Source organism: Carcharhinus amblyrhynchos, chromosome 3 (assembly GCF_965287045.1).
Source record: "Carcharhinus amblyrhynchos chromosome 3, sCarAmb.v2.hapA, whole genome shotgun sequence".
Lineage (NCBI taxonomy): Eukaryota > Metazoa > Chordata > Chondrichthyes > Carcharhiniformes > Carcharhinidae > Carcharhinus > Carcharhinus amblyrhynchos.
The window spans coordinates 130,310,354-130,335,049 of record NC_137326.1 but is presented as its reverse complement, the minus strand read 5'-3'; positions in this window follow the sequence as shown (position 1 = coordinate 130,335,049).

The following is a 24,696-nucleotide window of genomic DNA, read 5'->3' as shown; positions in this document are numbered from 1 at the left end:
TTTAAAAGACCCCAGCGAGTTCGCCTCCACCACCACTGACGGCAGCCGATTCCACTCACTCACCACCCTCTGAGTGAAAAACTTACCCCTAACATCACTTCTGTACTTTCCTCCCCGCACCTTAAATCTGTGTCCTCTCGTAGCGACCATTTCAACCCGGGGAAATAGCCTCTGAGAATCCACCCTATCCATTCCTCTCAACATTTTATAAACCTCTATCAGGTCGCCTCTCAACCTTCGTCTCTCCAGGGAAAAGAGACCCAGCTCCCTCAACCTAACTTCATAAGGCATGCCTCCCAGTCCAGGCAACATCCTTGTAAATCTCCTCTGTACCATTTCAATAGCTTCTACGTCTTTCCTATAGTGAGGCGACCAGAACTGCGCACAGTACTCCAAATGAGGCCTGACAAGGGTCTTATAAAGTTGCAGCATTACCTCCCGACTCCTAAACTCAATCCCTCGATTAATGAAGGCCAATAATGGTTAATAATGATCAGTCAATCTTGGATTTAAAATCAGTAACTGATCTAATATCAAATGGCACTTAAGGCAAAGAGTTACAACTTTCTGCCTCGCTTTGTGAGTGTTTCCTAATTCCGCTCCGGAGAATTCAGGCTCTAATTTTTAAATAGCCAACCTTTCCTAGACCCCCAAGCTGCAGAAGTAGTTTCTATCGATCTCATCTGAAAACCCAATTGTTGTGAAGCTGATTTTGTGAAGTGTGGTCCCTTTAAAAATTCTGTGTTCAGTGCTTGGATGTTTAAAATGCAGATGCCTATGGGGTACACAGATTGCAACATTTGTAACTAGGACCAAGCATCAGAGTTGCCTTGGTGACAGGTTATGCAGGCTTTTGAATTTTGATAGCCTATGAGTTTAAAGAAGACAGTCAGCTATCAGCAACCTATCAAATTGGAATTTGCTGTTGTTGACAACATCAGGCCAATCCTGGTATAGGAAAATTGATTGGGTCATCAGAATTATAAAGAGGAACTCAACTGCCAGCCTGCAGTTCAACTGAAGGGCTGCCACCTCTCAACACCCAGAGAGGGAAGAGCAGCACCCTGCCAGCTAAAAAATATCTCTTAAAAGAACTCTCCATTTATCTAACAAAAGGGTACCAAATCAGAAAGAGCTTACAAACAGCAGAATAGCCAGAAGAACTACTAAGGTTTTTTCCCAAAGCCACAAAACCCATTTGTATATTTTTGAGAGTGACTAAATTATCTTTTTTTTTGGTAATGAATAGCGCTTGTATTTATTTGAACAGCATTCCAATAGAACCTTACTTTAATTGAAATGGTACTTGATTAGTTAAAGTTCCTGGTTGGTTAAATAAATAACTTGTTAATTTTTCACTTAAAGTGAGCGTCAGGAATTTCTGTTGATGAACCACTAAACGTTAATGAAGAACAGTTAACACCATTCCAAACACTTTTAACAGATTGCAAAGTGAGGTAGTCCTCTTTGGGGGGATTCAGCGTAGATTCCCAAAAGGGGACCAACATTTGCGCCATAACACCAATACCTCGATGACTTTATCAAATCAACTTTCTAAATTCCAGGGATAACACTCTCTTCATAATTTAATCCTGTGAGTCCAAGGGTCATCTTCAGAAATCTACACTATAATCTCACCAAGTCTAATATACCCTTTCTAAAGTGTTGTGGCTTGGTTTGCTGACAGTAATCCAAATGTATGCAATAGGATCAAAACTCCTAACTCTTTTTATCCGTGCAACTCCCTGCTCAGTGAAGTAGTTAAGGCGACCTCTAGACAGAGATAGATGGATTTTTGAACAGTAAAGGAATTAAGGGTTCTGGTGAGCAGATGGTTAAGTGGAGCTTAGTCCACAAAAAGATCAGCCATGATCTTATTGAATGGCGGAGCAGGTTCGAGGTGCAAGCTGGCCTACTCCTGCTCCTAGTTCTTACATTCATAGAATCATAGAATCCTGGAACCCTGCAGTGCAGAAAGAGGCCCTTCGGCCCACCGAGTCTGCACCGAACACAATCCCACCCAGGCCCTACCCCCATATCCCTACATATTATACCCACTAATCCCTCTAACCTACGCTCTTCCTTGCTGCTGTTAGACTTTTGAATGGACTTACCTTGCATTACGTTGATCTTTCCCTACACACTAGCTATGACTGTAATACTACATTCAGCACTCTCTCTTTTCCTTCTCTATGAACAGTATGCTTTGTCTGTATAGTGCACAAGAAACAATTTTCACTTTATACTATTACATGACATAGTAATAAATCAAATCAAATTGAATCAAAAAATACAGAGATAAAGAGAATTTTCTTCTCTCAGAAAGTTCTATGACTTTGGAACTGTCTGCCTCAGAAGGTGATGGGTGCAGGATGATTGAATATCTTTAAGGCGGAGATAGATTGATTCTTATTATGTGAGGGAATCAAATGTTACTGGGGGCGGATGGGAGTTGAAACACAAACAGATCAGCCATGATTTTATCGCAGACATAAGGGACTGAATGGCCTACTTCTGACCCAATTTTGTGTGCAGTTGAGGCCTCAACACAGATCGTTGTGGAATATTTTTACATCACTGGACTAGTAACCCAAAGGCCTGGGCTAATGTCCAGGAGAACACTGGTTCAAACCCCATCACGGTAACTGATTAAACTTAAATTCAGTCAATTAAATCAGGAAGATAAAGTTACTGGCAGAAGTGGTGACCTTGAATGTGTCATCATCAATTGTCGGAAAAACCCATCTGGTTCATTAACGTCCTTTAGGGAAGGAAATTTGCCACCCTTACCTGGTCTGGCCAACATGTGACTCTAGACTCACAGCAATGTGGTTGACTCTTAACTACCCAGGAAGCCATTCAGTTCAAGAACACAAAAGGCTAGTATACAGGTACTTCAAGTGATTAGGAAAGCTAATAGAATGTTATTGTTTATTGTGAGGAGAGTTGATTACAAAAGTAGGGAGGTTATGCTTCAGTTATACAGGGCATTGATGAAAACACGTGGAATATTGTGTACGGCACTGGTCTCCTTATTCGAGGAAAGAGGTAAATGTATTAAACGCAGCTCAGAGTGCGTTTACTAGACTAATACCAGGAATGGGTGAGTTGTCTTATGATGGGGCAGGCTTGAGGGGCCTAGTGATCTATTCCTGCTCCTAATTCAGATATTTGCATTGTTGCATGAATAGGCAACAGATTCGGCGATGCCCACATCCCATGAAAGAGAGCAGACCAATTGTCCCCACTCAGTGTTCAGCCAATATCCTCACCAGATCAATCATCTTCCTTCAATTCCATGAGTTACAGCTTCAGCCATCAGTCACTTTTCAAATGTTCACCAGACCTCCATATAAATAACATCAATAGACATCAGCATGTCAACTAAAAAAATGCAATCAGGTTTTTTGGGAATGAATTAACCCTTTTACAGGTGAGCAAAATGAAGTCTGTTCTAGGGTGGCATGGTGGCACTGCTGCCTCACAGCGTCAGGGACCCGGGTTCAATTCCTGGCTTGGGTCACTGTCTGTGTGGGATTTGCACGTTCTTCTTGTGTCTGCATGGGTTTTCTCAGGGTGCTACAGTTTCCTCCCACAGTCTGAAAGACATGTAAGTTAGGTGGACTGGCCATTCTAAATTGTACTTTAGTATTAGGGGAACTAGCGAGGGTAAAGGCATGGGGTTATGGGGATAGGGCCTAGATAAGATTGTGGTTGGCGCAGACTCAATGGGTTGAATAGCCTCCTTTTTTTTAATTCATTCGTGCAACATGGACATGCTGACTGGTCAATATTTATTGCCTATCCATAGATTTGCTTGAGGGGCTTGTTGGACCATTTCAGAGGGCAGTTGAGAGTCAACTACATTGCTGTGGCTCTGGAGGCACATGCAGGCCAGGCCGGGTAAGGACGGCAGATTTCCTTCCCTAAAGGACATTAATGAACCAGATGGGTTTTTCCGACAATCGTCAATGGTTTCATGGTCATCAGTAGATTTTTAATTCTGGACGCGAAACATCAGCTTTTTTTGTCATTTTTTTATTGAATTCAAATTTCACCATCTGCCATGGTGGGATTCGAACCCAGGTCCTCAGAACATTAGTTGAGTTTCTAGATTAACGGTCTGGCAATAATACCACTAGGCCATCACCTCTATTCTGCACTGTAGGATTCTCTGATTCTATCTAAATTAAAATAACAGAATCCTTAGATTATGATTGAAAAATGATCAAATATCAATTGCCACATCAAAATCTTAGGAAAACAATGCTTGCAAATTGTTGTAAAGTACTGGTGGTGACTGAGGAATAAAAGGTGTCAAATAGAAAAACAAAATCCCAGATGTGAACAATTTCATTTTTCTATGGTACTTTCGGTTGTGTGCTAAGCAAAAACATCTGGAGGAGCCAAGATCACCAACAGCTCTTGCATCGCAGAGACTAAAAAATAAACTTGATACTGTGGGTATGCTACTCGAAGGAAACACAAGAGAAATGGGGCTGGTTAGTTCGCTGAAAACCAAATGCGATGTGTGCGCCCAGTTGGCTAATGAGGTTTTATGGAAGTGGAGCAAATAACTTAATTGCAACAAGTGCTTAGATCTCTTGCATTGGTCTATCCCACTGAGACCAAATGTGGTCCGCTAGACTGATTATTTGAGCCCTGAGCTATTTGAGGTGGAAGAAATGAGACAGAGACATGTCTGGAGCTTTAGTGCGGCCTATTTTATCAAGAAATTTAAGTACAGGGTGCTAGAAGCTCACTAATTGCTTCCTACAAACAGGGCAACTGCAGGGAGCTAAAATAATCATCTGGAATGTGTCAGCCAAAAGGGTGGGGGAAACAAATTCAATATAACTTGCAATAGGAGCTTGGATAAATATGTTAAAAATTGCAGTTGCACATGGAACTAATTGGGTAACTCTTACAGAGAGGCGCAATTTCCGAATGGATCTGCCCCTGCAGTATAATTCTATGATAGCTTGATATTGATTTCTCATGTTACAATTATGATCTGAAAGATTTTCTTTATTCATTCGTGGGACGTAGGTGTTGCTGGCTGGCCAGCATTTATTGTCCAGCCCTAGTTACCCTTGGAAGGCAGTTAAGAGTCAACCACGTCGCTGCGGCTCTGGAATCACATGTAAGCCAGACCAGGTAAGGACGTCGGATTTCCTTCTCTCAAGGACGTTAGTGAACCAAATGGCTTTTTCTGACAATCGACAATGATTTCACAGTCATCAGGAGATTCTTCATTTCAGATTTTTTTTATTGAATTCAAATTCCACAACTCCCTTTGCGGGATTCGAACCCAGGTCCCCACATCATTCGCTGAGATGCTAGATGAATAATCTAGTGATAATACCACCAGGCTGTCGCCTTCCCTTCCGTGATGCACATGGAACTAATTGAATAGCTCTTACAATGAGGCACATTGGCCAACTGGTATATGTCTCTGCTGTATAATTCTATAAGAAGTTTCACAACACCAAGCGGGTTTATTTGGTATCACGAACTTTTGGAGCGCTGCTACTTTATCAGGTGACTCACCCTTTGTTGGACTTTAATGTGGTGTTGTGAGACTTCTTACTGTGCCCACCGTAGTCCAATGCCAGCATCTTCACATTATGTATAATTCTATAATAATTTGATTCTAATATTACAATTATGACCTGGAAGTGTTGAAACATTGAGTTCAATATGGACAGGCCACCGGTCTTCCTTGTGCTTACCATCTTCTTGCCAGCTTAATTTAGTCAGAAGAGCTCTCACGACTGAGTCCAAAGATTTGTGAGTTCAAGTCAGCTTCCCGACTTCATTGTGTAATCCAGGTTGACATCTCAATTCAACGCCAAGGGAATGCCTCACTGCCTTTCAAGCCAGGCATTAAACTGTTCACCTGGTCTGACGCTAAAAATGCTGTGGCGTCATTCAAAGAGGAACATGAATTTTCTCTGCGTCCCAGTCCAAGTTTAGCATTCCTAATGTAGATTAGCTTGTCGTTCATCTCATTTGCTGAATGTGGGATCTTGCTGGGCACGGATTGGCCACTCCCATTGCCTGCAAAACAACAGTGACTGCCTCGCCAAAGTGATTCGCCAGAGGTGAAGCACATTAAAGGTAATAAAAAAAACTGTGTGCACGCCAGTTCTTTCTTTGTAGGTGATCTAGTTAGTCTGGGCTTTATCCAATACCGCACATCATGAAATAAAAATGACACAGGCTCATTGTTCAATCCATCTGCCATTCAGCTCTGCTTCATTTGGCATCATCTGCAGAATTATCCAACCAGACATTAAATATCATCGACAGCCCTGGCAGAAGCCATGAAGGAATCTTCCCGCCAGAGCAAAGATCTTCCGCCTTTCGCTGGAGAGTTGAAACGTTGTTCCTTATGGGATTAACAGAATGGCAACAAATTTGGGTCAACTGTAGCTGCTGGAATCACCCAGTTTAGATTTTAATTTGGTTTCAGGGAATCATAGAATCCGTACAGCGCAGAAGGAGGCCATCCGGCCCATCAAATCTGTACCGACCCTCCGAGAGATCCCACCCAGGCCCTCCCCTCAGCCCTAACCCCATAACCCCACGCATTTAGCATAGCCAATCCACCTAAACTATATACATCTTTGGACACCAAGCGGCAATTTAGTCTGACCAATCCACCTAACATACACACCTTTGGACTGTGGGAGGAAACTGAAGCACCCGGAGGAAATCCACACAGACTTGGGGAGAACATGCAAGCTCTACACAAAGAGTCACCCGAGGCTGGAATCAAACACCAGGTACCTGGCACTGTGAGGCAGCAGAGCTAACCACTGTGGCACCATGCCATCAGGCAAAACAGGGAAGAAATGGGAGGCAGTATGTACTGTTGTGTTTTTTTACCTGAGACAATTGCAAGGGTTTAGTCCGGCACATAATTTTGAAACGGTTACATCCTGGAAAACAGCCAGGCACATCAGCAATGAATCAAAGGGGATTTTCCCCAACTAAGATGAGCTGAGATCTTTGTTGAGTCTGTCTTTAATATCCAGGAGTCTCCCAACAACATCACAGCCCGTCTTGCCTGTGATTACTTTCCGTGCCCTTGATTCAACAAGCAAAAAATAAATAAGCCCTGGAACAACTAAAGAAAATAAATTAAAAACAGCCAAACTTGCTTCATTTTACTAAAGAAGAAACTTGCAAACTGTTTGCTAAGGTTCTGAAGGTTTCTGCGAATTTGAAGCTTTCGAATAAGAGGAATTTGCGGGGAAACAAAGTACAAGCTGTGGTTGATCATTTATTCCATTTGTGAAGTGAATCCAGCTGCTCCTTGGCAATCTTCAATTCTCCTGAGTGTGTGCCTAAGGCCCTAGTGAAGAGTTCAAAGCCGTGAGTCGCAGGTTGGGTGATGGGGGAAGAGGAAAGGATGAGAAGACAAAAACAAGACTAACTTTCTTTTTCATTAATTCGTGGGACATGGGCGTCACTTATTGCCCATTCCTGGTCGCCCTTGAACTGAATGGCTTGCCAGGCCATTTCAGATGGCAGTTCAAGTCAACCACATGGTTGTGGCTCTGGAGTCACACATAGACCAGACCGAGTAAGGATGGCAGATTCCCTTCCCTATAGGACATTAGCGAACCAGATGGGATTTTCCAACAATCATAGAGTCATAGTGTCATAAAGGTTTACAGCATGAAAACAGGTCCTTCAGCCCAACCTGTCCACGCCACTCAGTTTTTACCACTAAGTAAGTCCAATTGCTTGTATTTGGCCCATATCCTTCTCTACCCATCTTACCCTGTAACTGTCCATCCAAATGGACAGTTTTATGAAAGACAAAATTGTACCAGCCTCTACTACCAACTCTGGCACCTTATTCCAGATACTCATACCCTGTGTGTGAAAAAGTTGCCCTTCTGGATCTTTTTGTATCTCCCCACTCTCACCTTCAACATATGCACCCTAGTTTAAGACTCCCCTACCTTTGGGAAAAGATGTTGACTACTTAGCTGATCTATACCCCTCATTATTTTATAGATCTCTACAAGTTCATCCCTAAGCCTCCTACGTTCCAGAGCGAAAAAAAAATCAGTCTATCCAGCCTCTCCTTATAACTCAAACCATCAAATCCCAGTAGAATCCTAGTAAATCTTTTCTGCACCCTTTCAAGTTTAGTAATATCATTTCTATAATAAGGTGATCAGATCTGTACACAGTATTCCAAGTGTAGCCCTACTAATGTCTTGTACAACTTCAACAAGACAATCCAACTCCTGTATTCAGTATTCTGACCAATGAAACCAACAAATCAGCAATGGTTTCATGGTCGTCAGTACATTCTTAGTTCCAGATATTTTTATTGAATTCAAATTTCACCATCTGCCATGGTGGGATTCGAACCTGGGTCCCCAGAACATTAGCTGAGTTTGTGGATTAATAGCCTAGCAATAATACCACTAGGCCGTCACCTCTCCTGATCCATTCTTAATATGGGGTGCCCAAATCTCATTAAAAAAGCTTACATGACTTTATCAATTAAGCACTTTATGTTTTGGAGTGTTGTCACTGTTGTGATGCAGTAAATGTAGAAGCTAATTTGCACACAGCAAGATCCCACAAACAGCAATTTGATAAATGACCAGATAATCTGTTTTTGTGATATTGACGGGGAGAAAAGTCTTGACCAGAACATCAGCAAGGACTCCCCTGCTCCATTTGATACAGCACTATGAGATTCTGTTTCCATCCATCTGAGATGACAGATGGGACGTCAACCAGAAGACAGCTCCTCCAACACCACAGCATTCCCTCAATACTGGACAGGAGCGTCAACCAAGATTATGGGTCCAATTTCCATAGAGTCAGGCAACTCCCAGCTCTTCAAAAATGGTGAAGAGAACTCGGATGCAGAAAATTCCATCCTGACAAATTTTTCCTGGGTCGGGAGAGGGAGAGGAAAGGCTGGGATGTGAAGGTGGGAGACCTGACCTCAGCAGGGCCACTTGAAATTAGTCCTGAATTAAAATAGACTTTATTTTGCCTGTTCCAATAACCTTAACCCACAGTGTGGGAGTCACAAATTGATGAAGGAGACACTCTTGAAATATGGATACAGTCTGTCAAAGTGTCATGATCAGAATCTATTTAAAACCCAACCCATTGAACTGTCTTGTACAGCACCCCGCCCCTCACCCCCCTCTCTGTCCCTCCACCCTCAGCCTCATCTGCCACTCAATTAGATCATGACTGTTCTATCTGTTGGCGCGTAGCCCCGTTAAGGGAACTGGTCAGTGATCTGAGATGTGGGCTGAGCTGCTTGGATCCGCTCAGAGTGGGCAGCCTACATTTGGAGTGTGATGTCACAAGACCTGAATAAAAAGTTGTGTTCCCTGACGCCCGTCCGTGGGTAATTATTGAGAGAAGCCTCAGGACTGCCAGATCACGACTGATCTGTATCTTAACTCCTTGGCCGGAATGTCACGACCATTCACGCCACTGCCGTGAACGGAGTTTTGGCTTGTCACCAAATTCACCGTCTTTGCTGCAGTGGGAGAGAGGCGTGAACGGATGGTCAGGTCGTGCCCTTTGTGTTCCCAACCCTCCTGACCAGAAGAAGTATTTCTTGTCTACTCTAATCTATCCATCAATGGTCTTAAACCTCTCAATTAGATTGCCCTTTATCTCTATACTCAAGAGAATGCAGGCCTAATTTTAGCCTTTATGCCCTGGTATCGTAGAAACATTGAAACATGGAATTGAGAAGCAGAAGTTGGCCATTGAGCCTGCGCCACTGTTCATTTTGATCATGGCTGATCATCAAATTCAATATCCTGATCCCCCCTTCCCGCCCAAATCTCTTGCTCCCTTTAGTCCCAATTTCTTCTTGAAATTAGACCATATTTCATTCTGGTGAATCTGCAATTCTTTCCAAAACCTAAACCTAAAAATTCGTCCTGTGGTGCTGACCTGGAACTGAATGTGGTGCTGAATGTAGTATTCCAAATGCAGTCTAACCAGTGCTCTGTTCAATTGAAGTGAAGCTTCCACCCACTTGTAACACCTTGAGATGAAGGCAATATCCCATCAGCCTCTCTAAATGCACAAATAAATCACTCGTGGTTATAATTCAAAACATCTCATATCTAATTCTACACAGTTACTCTTCTCCACCCTCAGGCTGTGGACATCCTTTATGGCTCACGTCTTTAGCGACTCGCTAGGCAATATCAGATGGCAGTTAGGAGTCAGCCATACTGGTCTGGGACCCAAGTTTCATACAGGCTAGGCCAGGTAAAGGAATCCAAAGCTGGATTTGATGTTCCTCTGCTGACGGGTTTGAAGGCTGGGGGCTGTTAAATCCAGCATCCCCACCCCCACTATGTTAATGTTTACGGTGGTGAAGTTGAGTGGGGAGTTTGGCAGTCCAATTTTCATAAAGTCTCGCCAGAGTTACAGGTAATTAATTTTTGAATAGGTGTACACATTGGTTACCTGTCAGCTCCAATGCCTCATCATTGAGTTGTCATTGAAGTTTACTGTTCAAGAAATCAAGGAGAGAAGAACCTTCCAGAATGCAGACATCCATTGTTCTATCTAGAGGTAGAATTTATACTTTCTTGGCAATCTGAGAAGAGGATCATGGTCTTAATTATCAGCTTGGAAAAGCTCCTGGGTGCTGTAATAAGTCTTCAGAGGCAGATGTCCCTTTATTTACAATTCCAATAGAAGTACATATAGTGCTAGCAGTCAGCAGTCTACTTTCAGGAGTGCCAGAGGAACTGACACTCCCTGTCAAATACAAATAAAAGACTCCCTGATGAGCCCATCAATTGATCCCTTAATCGGGGAGTTCATATTCCAAAAGGCCAACATTAATGGCCTGATTGCAGTTATAACAGGCGCTCTGTTTCTGCAGGACATGTTATTTAAACAGGACTTTTGTGGAGCTGGAGGGGAACTAGAACACGTACACTGGGACTATAAACACAATAGTACCCTTCAAGCTGCTAGTCTCAGGCTTTAAGCATAATCCTTGAGGTGTAGATGTGGTTAGAAACAAACTTCAACTCAATGACACTGCTAGTCAATGATGTTAATGTGGGAACACTCTTGTCACAGAACACTTGACCTTTGGTGAGTACAGTCTGAATTTAGTTGCATGTTATGAACTAGTGCAGTGGGTGCCACATGAGCTGCTTGGGCAGTGTAACATTACAAACATAGAGACTAGAAGTAGGAGTAAGCCATTTGGTTCTTCAAGCTTACGCCAACATTCATCTATTTTATGGCTGATAATCAAACTCAATATCCTGATCCTGCCTCCACTCCCCCCCCCCCCCACTTATCCCCTGATCCCCAAGAACCATGTCCAATTTCTTCTTGAAATCACACAATGTTTTGGTGTCAACTACTTCTTGTGGTAGTAAATTCCACACATTCACCACTCCCTGGGTGAAGACACTTCTCCTCACCTCAATCGCTAAAAGGTTAGGATAACATAGGTTCCAGTGCAGAGAGAGATGTCCGCAGAAGCACTCTTTTGAAGAGGGCGTACCATGTGTGCTGCATCAGAGATTGCTGATTGCACAACAGGCAACCCCAGGAAGTGAATGGATGCTGGGTGCAGTGCTTTGAGAATGGATTTTAATACAATATGGGAAAACAGTAATTATTCAGCTGCTCACCAAGGCTCCTTTCCAAACACAAGAGTTCTACTACCTAGAAGAACAAAGGTAGCAAGGTCATTGAGTGGAATTTTACCACCTCACCTGCCCCGGTATCAGAGCAGGTGAGGCTCACAGACTGGAATTCTCTGTTAGCCTTAGGCAGGATTTTAAGACCTTCGCCCAAATGGTCATAAAATACTGACCAGTGAGCAGGATTTTACATCCTTGCTTGTTCCGAGACTGTAAGATCCCGTCCAAGATCAACAGGCCTTCCCACTGTCCAACCCTCACCCGCTCCAATTTCCGTGGCAGGCAAGGCGGTAAAATCCCGGCCATGGGAACACCACCACTTCGGAGTTCCCCTCCAAGTCAAACACCATCCCAATTTGGAACCATAATCGCCGTTCCTTCACTGATACCAGATCCAAGATCTGGAACTTCCTGCCTGACAGCACTGTGGGCACATCGAAACCAGATGGACGACAACCGTTCAAGGATGGCAGCTCACCACCACCTTCTCAAGAGCAATTAGGGATGGGCAAAAAATGGCCAGCAAAGCCCATGAAAGAATAAAACATATTTTAAATGGAGACATAAGGCAGCTCCTCGCCTCATTTTCCATGACATAACTTCTTCTGTGTAACTCAGTTTTAATATCAGGCACATGTTCTACTTTTTTTAATGTGGACTTATCATTAATCTATCTTTCTGCTTGTGTTATGCAAGTTAATTGAAACGTTTCCAGAGGAACAGTGGGAATTCTTTGGCATGAGTCACAATAACACATGCTTTGCGATCTGTCTTTCTCTGGCTTTCATTCAAGAGCTATCCTGAATGTCAAGCTTCTTTATAAATATTTGGCTATTTAAGCCAGTAACAATGGGACTTAAATTAATGATCAGACTGGAGCTCCTTTCTCTTAATAGCTTTCAAAAAGGCTTACTATCAAAACTAAACAATAAGTAATTAATTTAGATTAATCATATTCCACTCATACTGACCACTGAAATGAAGGCAATACTTTTGTTGCTTTAGATTTCAACTGTGTTTTTATAATCCAGATTTCATTAAAAAATGTGCAGTGGAAAACGTGCATTGTAAATTCCCACTGAATGAGCACTTTGGGGCTTAGAGGCTCAATGCCGATTGCATCCATGTCTCAGGCATTATCCAGGCACCTAGGCCTCCAATATAGAATCATAGAATCCCTACAGTGCAGAATGAGACCATGCGTCCCATTGAGTCTGCACCGACCACATTCCCACCCAGGCCCTATCCACATAATCCCATGCGTTTATCCTAACTAGTTGCCCTGACACTAAGGGTCAACTTAGCATGGCCAATCCATCTAACCCTCATATCTTTGGACTGTGGGAGGAAACCAGAGCACCCAGAGGAAGCCCATGCAGATGCGGGGAGAATGTGCAAACTCCACACAGCCAATGACCCAAGCCGGGAATCGAACCTGGGTCCCTGGTGCTGTAAGGCAGCAGTGCTAACCACTGTGCTATCCATGGAGGGCAGACAGTGCGTGTTCATCGCAAGATCTACCAGGTATCATGATTGGCCATACTTGGGTTCCTATTCCTAAAACATTTGCTATTTAGCTTACTGGAGTCTGATCCAGTAAGACCAAGAGCCTTCCCAAACTGCTAGGGAACACATGTGTTAATATCTGTTATTTGTGGGGCTGTTTGTTACCTTGTGTCAATCATTTTTCCTTCTTCTGGTCAATGAATAAAAGACCCAAGTTGTTACCTTATCTCTCTCCATCACTTTGGTTGAGATAATCTTTTAGAGTGCTTCTGGCTGGGTGCCATTTGCTAACTCCTGCCAGACACTTGAATAGACATAAGGCACCAAAAGACTCCCTGAATGCAGCATTCTCCTTGACCACGATCTTGATTTTACCTCTGCCTCTGACTGCTAGGACCTGTTTATGTATTGCCATAGAGAAAGAAGGGGAAGGGCCTTCAGCCAGATTGCCTCATTTTGTAATCAAAGGAGAAAATGCTGGAAAATCTCAGCAGGTCTGGCAGCATCTGTAGGGAGAGAAAAGAGCTGATGTTACGAGTCCAGAAGACCCTTTGTCAAAGCTAAAAAGGCTTAGAAAGAGGGAGATACTTATACCGCAGGGTGAGGGAATGAAAGATGAGTCATAGCCTCAAAAGCAGGGGAAAAGGCTGCTAATGGCAGCCCATAGAGAGAATAGAAGGTGTGAATGGCCAAACGGCAGAGAAGCTGAAATCAGAGGGTGACAAGGGAATGGGATGGGGTTGTGGGGGGAGGGGGGGGTGGCGGTGGGGTGGGGAGTGAGGTTGGGAGGGGAGGCTTCATTCCAAAACACCCAAATCCAAAAAAGGGGCACATGTTCAAGGTAAGGGGGAGAAGGTTCAGCAGAGATATGCAGAGAAACTTTTACACAGTGGGTGGTGGGGGCTTGGAATGCACTGCCACGTGACGTGGTTGAGGCAGACACATTAGTGACGTTTAAGACTTATCTGGTTAGACACATGAACAAGCGGGGAATAGAGAGATCCAGGCGGTTGGTCTAGATAGGACAATGTGATCGGCACAGGCTTGTTGGGCTGAAGGGCCTGTTCCTGTGCTGTACTGTTCTTTGTTCTTTTGTTGTAAGTGCACTTGCCTGCCATATTAGTATCGGTAAAGGTGTAAATGTCGGCTGGATTCATTTCCAAACAAGTGTTAACAAAGTATATGCAAATAAAGTGCCTAGAGCAAGAGTAAAATTGGGTTGCCTTGAACTTACTTTGCAATGCTCAGAGAAAGAGGTCAACACGCACCCTGGAAGCAGCTCTTAAAGGGACCGTGATAGACCACCGCCAAAAAGATAAGTTTGTTTAAAATACTTAGCTGAGTGCTTGACCAATGTCAGTCAAGGTGGGAAATGGAAGTTTCTTTCCAAATCATCAAAAAGAAGGCAAAACACGATGGTGCATTAGTTCAGCTCAGCCGCTAGCAAGCTCACCTCTCTGGGGAGTTTGTCCACTACAGACACACATTCTAAGCTGAAACCTCAGTGCAATGCTGAAGGAATGCCAGGGACATTTTCAAACATTTGAGGGGTTAAGAACACTTTCCAACTCATTGGAACAAGAAATAAACCACAAGTCCAGAGGAGCTAACAACATGGATCAATTGTACAATTCCAGCAAGTGCCGAATGAAATTTGATGCTGGTGAGTACAATATGGTTGCAGAAACTGTAAGCGGGAGAGGCAGTGGCGCAGTGGGATCATCACTGCACCAGCAACACAGAAAGCAAGATCTAGGGAAACAAAAACAGCAACAGAAATTGCTGGAAAATCTCAACAGGTCTGACAGCATCTGTGGGGAGAGGGTAGGGCTAACATTTCAAGTCTGGCAGAGCCTTCATCAGCTCCAACAAAGGGTCATTGAGATTCCAGAATCGGCAGCACTTTGCTCGCAGCAAGATCTGGGGACATGGGTTCGAATGGCAGATAATGAAATTTGAATTCTTATTTACCTGCATGTGACTCCAGATCACAATGTGGTTGGCTCTCAAATACCCCCCTGAAATAGAGGCCAGTTAGGGAGTGGCAATAAATGTTGGCCCAGCCAACGACGCCCATATCCCATAAGTGAATTAAAAAAGATTATTGGAGAATGGTGTATTTTGCTACAGGGAGTAGTTGAGGCAAAGCCCATTGCATTGGAGTACAAAAATACCTGACACATGGGGGGAGTTTTCCCATGCTGCCCGCCACGGGAATCGTAGTGGGCAGGAGGGTGGACCATGCAAAGTGCTGTTGATATTGGGGACGATTTTCCAGTTTTGGGGCGGCACGGTGACACAGTGGTTAACACAGCACCAGGGACCCAGGTTTGATTCCCGGCTTGGGTCACTGTCTGTGCGGATTATGTACGTCCTCCACGTGTCTGCGTGGGTTTCCTCTGAGTGCTCCGGTTTCCTCCCAGAGTCCAAAGATGTGCGGATTAGGTAGATCGGCCATGCAAAATTGCCCCTTAGTATCAGGGGGATTAACAAGATAAATACTTAGGGTTACGGGGATAGAGCCTGGGGCGGGATTCTTGTAAGTGTAGGCTCGATGGGCCAAATGGCCTCTTTCTGCATTGTGGGAATTCTATAATTCTAAAATCCCACCCGATGGGTGACAAGGAGAGAAAACAGGCCAAGCTGGGATTTAGCTTGATTTACTCCAGCAAAGCAGTTCTACCTACAGTAAATGCACCACTTAAACAGAGACTGTCTGGAATGGTCCATTTCTACAGGGACCTGGGCATGACAAATGCCTGTAATTTTCAATGGTGCTGACAGGTCACTACAGCAATTCAGAAGCAAAATAAGTCTACAAAACCTATGCTCAGGGCTTATTGAAGACTGGGAATGTTACACTCAGTGTTCACTTCCTCTTTTTAAAATCAAACTTAAAATGAATGAATTGCTCCTTCATGCCCAAATTAATGAAGTGAGTGAAACCACAGGAGCTCCCAGCTTTGAATAACGTTAGTGAGTATTTGACAGCAGGTTGTTCTCATAGAAAGAATCATAGACACCCTACAGTGCTGAAGGAGGTCATTCGGCCCATTGAGTCTGGAGCGACAACAATCCCACCAAGGCCCTGTTCCCATAACCTCACATATTTGCCCCACTAATCCCTCTAATCTACGTATTCTGGGACACTCAGGAGCAATTTAGCATGGCCAATGCACCTAACCTGCACAACTTTGGACTGTGGGAGGAAACCGGAGTAAACCCACGCAGACACAGGGAGAACGTGCAAACTCCACACAGACAGACACCCAAGCCGGGAATCAAACCCAGGTTTCTGGAACTGTGAGGCAGCAGTGCTAACCACTGTGCCACTGCGTTCTCCCATTATTCATCTAAAAAATACAACTTAGATGCCCCCTCCCCTATTTCTCTCAATGGAACAAGCTGGCACTGACTGGACTCCATGGGATGTTTCATCAGATAAATAAAACTAATCTTCTTCAGTTTGTTCCAGATCAGAGCATAAAAGAGTTCCCTCTGCTGGTAGATATTGGAGTTTCATGAAGATACATTTTCCTAAATTGCCTCCATTCAGTTTTGCACGTCAAATAATTCTACTAAAACACGTTCTGAATCTGGCACATACTGAACAGAAATGGGGATGGATTTTTTACAAGGTTCACGAGGTTTTATTGCTGCAGTGCATGGACTTACTTGTGGACTCATGTAACTTCTTTGACAAGTGGTTAGTGGTTGGTAGGAATAATGGTAGGAAGGGCTATTACTTACGTGGCGAAAAACTGCAGCAGGCGACGGTGCAGAGGGACCTGGGGGTCCTTGTGCATGAGTCGCAAAAGCCCAGCTTGCAGGTGCAGCAGGTGGTCAGGAAGGCAAATGGGACGCTGGCCTTCATAGCGAGGGGGATTGAATATAAAAGTAGGGAGGTCATGCTGCGGCTGTATAGGGCATTGGTGAGGCCGCAGCTGGAGTACTATGTGCAGTTTTGGTCGCCGCACTTACGCAAGGATATTTTGGCCTTGGAGGGAGTGCAGAGGAGGTTCACTAGGCTGATACCGGAGTTGAGGGGGTTGAACTATGAGGAGAGGCTGAATAAACTAGGCTTGTACTCGTTAGAGTTTAGAAGAATGAGGGGAGATCTCATTGAGACATATAAGGTGATGAATGAGATGGATAGGATAGAGGTGGAGAGACTCTTCCCGCTCAGAAAGGACAGTAGGACTAGGGGGCACAGCCTCAAGATAAAGGGGGGGCGGTTTAGAACGGAGTTGAGGAGGAACTTCTTCACTCAAAGGGTGGTGAATCTCTGGAATTCTCTGCCCGTTGAAGTGGTGGAGGCTGCCTCACTAAATATTTTTAAGACGTGGGTTGATAGGTTTTTGATAAGCGTGGGGATTAAGAGTTATGGGGAGAGGGCGGGAATGTGGAACTGAGCCACGACAGACCAGCCATGATCTTATTGAATGGCGGGGCAGGCTCGAAGGGCTAGTTGGCCTACTCCTGCTCCTATTTCTTATGTTCTTATGTTCTTATGCACTCCTCTCAACTATTCTAACATACATTGGCAATATACACACTACGTTGGCACTCTGACAAGTCTCTGATAATATGGAGGAGCAGGAAAGTGGAATTGTTATACAATTCATCCTGCTTACCATCTACACACAGGACCTGTGGCACAGCGGGTAGCTTCTCTGCCTCTGAGCCAGAAGCTGCAGATTTGGGGAGGTGATGGGGTAGTTGGATTGTCACTGTGTTAGCAGCCCAGAGACCTAAGGTAATGTTCAGAGACCCAAGTTCAAATCCCACCATGGCAGACACTCACGAAGAGTCATCCTGACTCAAAATGTTGGCTCTACTCTTTCTCCAAAGACCTGCTGAGATTTTTCACCATTTCCTGTTTTTGTTTCAGATTCCAACATCCACAGAAATTTGCTTTTACCATTATAGAGTCAGTCTATTAGGGATTTCCTCTTCCTCTGGGAGTGATGCAGCGCTCACTACAGGTGGTGCCCCAACGGCAGGGGTAGATTCAGTTTAACTTTCAGAAATTGGACTTCCAACTTGTAAAGATGTGTAGGTCCATTCATTCCTTAGAATAGACGTAGGCAGCACTTGGTACAATTTTAAAAATTATTTCCTTTGTTGATAAAACTTAAAATTAATGCTACAGAAATGAAAAAGAAGAAAAGTTAACTTAGAAAAATTGGCTTCTTCACTGCTAGCCCCCTGCGCTAATCTTGAATATTCACTGAATTCAAAAACAAGACTGAACACTGAACTTAAACCACATATTGAAATGCATAATATATGTTAATCTGTGTTATTGAAATCGCTGGTACAAACTGTGTCTCTAACTTTTACAAACAATTTGCAGCTGGGTGGCTATGAAAGCTTCTGTTTGGGCTTATGAGAAAGCCTGTTTATCTTGCAGGATAGCTTTCAAAGAATGCAGTCAATTTTCCAAGCTAGCATTTCTAGCTGAGTTTAAAATATGACTAAGTTCGCTTTAAAGCTTAGCATAGCTAGTTACATAGGCAGAATATCTTAAAATGAAGTATTTTAACTGAAACAAACCATACAAAGGATCCCGTAAGGGGCAGCAGCACAGATCACTTCACCAGTTCTCATTGGAGAACACCTCTTGGTCCTTCCTCAGGCTGACTTGTTTCTATGCTGCTTTCAAACACAAGATCACTGGCAGGCATACTCAGAGTGGACTGCCCCCCCAGTTCCCTAGACAACTCCCTTCTCAAGTGATCCAGATCGCTAGATCACTAAGGAAATTTGGCATGTCAGCTACAACTCTCATCAACTTTTACAGATGTACCATAGAAAGCATTTTTTCTGGTTGCATCACAGCTTGGTATGGCTCCTGCTCTGCCCAAGACTGCAAGGAGCTACAAAAGGTTGTGAATGTAGCCCAATCCATCAGGCAAACCAGCCTCCCATCCATTAGCTCTGTCTACACTTCCCGCTGCCTCGGCAAAGCAGCCAGCCTAATTAAGGACCCCACAAACCCCGGACATTCTCCCTTCCACCTTCTTCCATCGGGAAAAAGGTGCAAAAGTCTGAGGTCATGTACCAACTGACTCAAGAACAGCTTTTTCCCTGCTGCTTTCAGACTTTTGAATGGGCTTACCTTGTATTAAGTTGATTTTTCTCTGCACCCTAGCTGTAACGGTAACACTATATTCTGCACTCTCTCGTTACCTTCTCTATGAACTTTGTCTGTACTTTTCACTGTACGTAATATATGTGACAATAATAAATCAAATCAAATCAAAAAGATTCTTGTACCCTGAAATTCAACTTCATACAACACTGGTCCTGTTCTGGCCACAACTTCTAGGACTCAACTCTGATCAGTCCCCAAATTATCAGTATGTATTTGATCATCCACTTCAGTATTCTCTCAGGCTTTTTTGAATCCTAAAGTTTCTTTTGTGGACTCTTGCTTTGCGTCCATCTTTCCCACCAAATTTCAGAACACCAGGTCCAACTGGTGCCTCCCCACCAGCAACTCGGCAGGAGTTACTCTGTTGGTCATGTGGGGTGTTGTTTGATGAGCAATAAGAAAATGTGTTTATGTGTTCTGACGGGATACAGATTGCTGCTTGTTTCATGGCTACTTAGAAGTTTGCACAGCCCTCTCTACCAGTCCACTTGAGGAGGGTGTTGTAGAGTGCGGTGTATATAGATGCTCAATGCCATTTGGTGACATGAAATGCTGGATCTGATCGCTGGTAAATGCTGTTCCTGGAGTCTCCTAAGGACATTGTGTGGGTTCCCTTCATTCATTTTGAATATTTCTACCCAATTCAATTGTGTGTCCTGAAGTCAATCTTGTCACATCAAGCTTGGCCCTTGGCCCTCCACTTTAACTCAAGGCAGTTGGGCAGACTGCCGTCTGTAACTTAGAGATACTCTTGTTGTTCCCACAATCCACATAGCCTCCCCGCTGTATACATTGCCGGCCTGTTGCAGAAATTTTTAATTTCAGGGGCTGGACTCCTCCCTGTAAGTATTTGATTTGATTTGATTTATTATTGTTACATATATTAACATACAGTAAAAAGTATTGTTTCTCGTGTGCTTTACAGACAAAGCATACCGTTCAGAGGGAAAGAAATGAGAGAGTGAAGAATGTAGTGATACAGTCATAGCTAGCATGTACAGAAAGATCAACTTAATGCGAGGTAGGTCCATTCAAAAGTCTGATGGCAGCAGGGAAGTTGCTGCTCTTGAGTCAGTTGGCACGTGATCTCGGACTTCTGTATCTTTTTCCCGATAGAATCAATAAGTTTGTGCTCCCACTGCTGTGCTGGAGACTTCTGCGTCAACCTCTACTTTGAGAACACGACCATTAACTATCAGTACGATGGTAATGGAAGCCATTTTGCACGTCTCAATACTATTCAATCTGTATCTCTCCAATCCTTTTTCTGAATTACTCTGTGCTATGCACTGGAACTGGAATGCTTTTTTCTCTCGTGCTGGGCGCGTTCTGTTTAGCCTTGCATATACTTCATATCTGCCCCTTTCTGCCGCAGATGAAACACCAGGCTTCTCTAAACTCACACATCTCCTGGAAGTGGCTTCCCCAACGCTGATAGCATTTCTCACAGTTCTTGGTAGATAGACTAAATCTCCTTTACCTCTGCGCCCTCTCTGGTTCTGTACATCTTTGTTCATTAAACTCTGCACCCGCATCCCTGGCACTGCTGCCATTAGCAGTTCTCCTCCAAACTTGGTGTACCTTGCCAGCTTGTACGCTTTGGATTCCACCGTGCCTCCTTCCACATGTTCCATTGCAAGGAGCATTTCTAACACCTTTTCCAGAGTTATTTCTTCTGATGCCAACGGTTCTTCTGTATGACAGTATTATTCACCTCACACACTAGCCAGTCCCTCAACATCTCATTAAGGGCAGCTCTAAATTGGCAATGTTCAGCCATTTACCTCAAATTTGCCACAAAAGCTGCTATGGTCTCCCTGAGGGCCCTTACATAGAACATAGAACATAGAACACTACAGCACAAACAGGCCCTTCGGCCCACGAGTTGCGCCGATCACTTCAACACCTACCAATCAATAGACCTACCTATAACCCCCAATCCCATTAAACCCCATATACTCATCCAGAAGTCTTTTAAAAGACCCCAGCGAGTTCGCCTCCACCACCACTGACGGCAGCCAATTCCATTCACTCACCACCCTCTGAGTGAAAAACTTACCCCTAACATCACTTCTGTACTTTCCTCCCCGCACCTTAAATCTGTGTCCTCTCGTAGCGACCATTTCAACCCGGGGAAATAGCCTCTGAGAATCCACCCTATCCATTCCTCTCAACATTTTATAAACTTCTATCAGGTCGCCTCTCAACCTTCGTCTCTCCAGGGAAAAGAGTCCCAGCTCCCTCAACCTAACTTCATAAGGCATGCCTCCCAGTCCAGGCAACATCCTTGTAAATCTCCTCTGTACCCTTTCAATAGCTTCTACATCCTTCCTATAGTGAGGCGACCAGAACTGCGCACAGTACTCCAAATGAGGCCTGACAAGGGTCTTATAAAGTTGCAGCATTACCTCCCGATTCCTAAACTCAATCCCTCGATTAATCCCATCTCCTACCTGGCTTTACTCCTGCTGGGTAAGTATTGGGGGAACAGTGTGAGCAGGACTAATTAGCGAGCTGATTACTGTCAAATTAAACTTGTATCTCTGCATCATCACCAAGGGCTCCAGATGATAATGTACTTTTATGATTTCCATGAGTCCAGAGCGTGAAGAAAAGCTAAACTCCTTATCAACTTACAGGTTTGGGCTCTGCAGGCTAACAGAATTACTCTGTGTTTCTCTTCCACTTCCCCTCCCCCCACCACCATTTAATTTGCTTTGAAGGAGTATTACAGGCGTTCTGCGTATTGAACCCAAATTCTCCAAATTAGTGCCGAAAGACTCAACTTTCGTATTGTGATAACTCACGGTCTGTTGAATGGATGTGCTTCCAATGACTTGGATAGAAGGTCTGCTCTCTGCCATTCTCTGTGGCAAATGGAAAGCTCTCCTTTAATCCTCATTGCCAAATGTCATATTGTGGGAAGAGGAGCCACCACCAAGTGGAATAACAAAAGAGATGTCTATGAATAAGGTATAATGATTCAAGGATAAAGATGCAACTGATTACTTCGACTCCAGTCTCCAGACAGAGCACGCGCCCGCGCTCAGCTCCAGGATTCACGTGCTTCAGCCCAATTGGCCAAATGGGTCAACCCTCACCTTTGAGGGGTGAGATCCTAAACCTCACCCCTCAAAAGGGCTCACTACTACACTTTCCTTTTAACTATCTGTACAAGATACATGAACAGAGAGTGGGAGTTTACCCAAGGAAGTCAGGCTGCGATGTCACCACCATCACAGAATCACCATTACCATCCTCAAATAGCCTCGGATTGTATAAAATCATTGAATTCCTGCAGTGCAGAAGGAGGCCATTCGGTCCATCGAATCTGCACCAACGCTCCAACAGAGCATCAAACCCTGATATTTCATGGGGTAGGGTCATCCCCTGCTCTATCCCAGTAAATACATACACCCATCCTGCTAATCCCCCTAACCTACACATCTTTGGACACTAAGGGGCAATTTAACAAGCTCAATTCAACCTAACCCTCACATCTCCAGACTGTGGGAGGAAATCAGAGCACCCAGAGGAAACTCACGCGGGTACAGGGAGAATATGCAAACTCCCAACAGGCAGTGACCCGAGGCCAGAATTGAACAGGGGTCTGTGAGGCAGCAGTGCCATCCACTGTGCCACCATACCGTCCACCATGCAATGAATGATATACTTGATATATATGAAATAACTAATCTAGATGTCTTTAATCTGTTTTTCAGATATGTAGGACAAATTTCTTTCTGGCTGCATCTCAGCTTGGTTCCTGTTCTGCCCAAGACTGCAATAAACTACAAAAGGTCGTGAATGTAGCCCAATCCATCATGCAAACCATCCTCCCATCCATTGACTCTGTCTACACTTCCCACTGCCACGGAAAAGCAACCAGCATAATTAAGGACTCCACGCAGCCCAGACATTCTCTCTTTCACCTTCTCCAATCGAGAAGAAGATACAAAAGACTGAGGTCATGTACCAACCGACTCAAGAACAGCTTCTTCCCTGCTGCCACCAAACTTTCAAACGGACCTACCTCACATTAAGCCAATCGTTCTCTTTACCCTAGCTATGACTATAACATTATATTCTGCACTCTTTCCTTTCCTCCTCTAGAACGATATGCTTTGTCTGTATAATGCGCAAGAAACAATACTTTTCACTGTATGTTAGTACGTGTGACAATAATAAATCAAATCAAATCAAAGTACTTTTATCATCAATTGTGTCATTTTTGTGGAATATTTTTCCACAAGTTGGGGAATCAATGCCTTGTTTTTTTACGATTTGTTCTCCCTTCTTCCAATAATCTGAGATCCACATGAGGTCGTCTCAATAAAAAAAAGGATTGGATGAAAACTTTGGCATACTGGAAAATAACCCTGCGTTTCTGACATGTGTTTGCAGTGAAGTTGCTTAGTTTGTGAGGATGACTCGCGCACAGCCAGTTCATGGAATTCATAAAAGAAATAAACCAAAAATAGAAAGATTATCTCGACATCACTGAAAAGCCGAGGGAGGGGAGGATTCATATCTTGGAGAAGAAAAGAAATGCATTCCCAAGGCAGAAGCAATTTCACTTTTGTGAAAGTGAATCCTTTTTGTTAAAAGACCAGCTATAACTGAAACCACAAATAGTGGTCAAAGCTTTATTACTAAACGAAAAAAAAGGTTTGAAGATTTCTTGTGTTACTGAAAGGACAAGGGAATTTTGTTGAAAGAAATTAGCTTACCGCATACTGATCTGAGAGATTTAAGCACAAAACCCAGGCTGAAACCACAGGACATTACAAAGGAGCTGTTTCAATGTCAAGGTGCCACCTTCCAGTTGGGATGTTATAGCTCTTTGGTGGGTGTGAAAGATCCCATGGCACTATTTAGATGAAGAGTAGGGCAATTCTCTCCCAGGTGGGGAGACGATGGCTGAGTGGTATTATCGCTCAACTATTAATCCAGAAACTCAGCTAATGTTCTGGGGGCCTAGGTTCAAATCCCACCACAGCAGATGGTGGAATTTGAATTCAATTTTAAAAATCTGGAATTAAGAATCCACTGGTGACCATGAAACCATTGACGATTGTTGGAAAAACCCCACTGATTTGTTCATATCCTTTAGGGAAGGAAATCTGCTGTTCTGAAATGGCCTGATCTACATGTGACTCCAGAGCTACAGCAATGTGGTTGACTCTCAACAGCCCTCTGAAAAAGCCTAGCAAATCATTCAGTTTCAAAGGCAACTAAGAATGGGCAATAAATGCTGGCCAGTCACCAATGCGCATGTCCCATGAATGTATAAAAAAAATTCTGATCAATATTTATCCCTCAGCTAAGTAGCGGGTTAAGTTT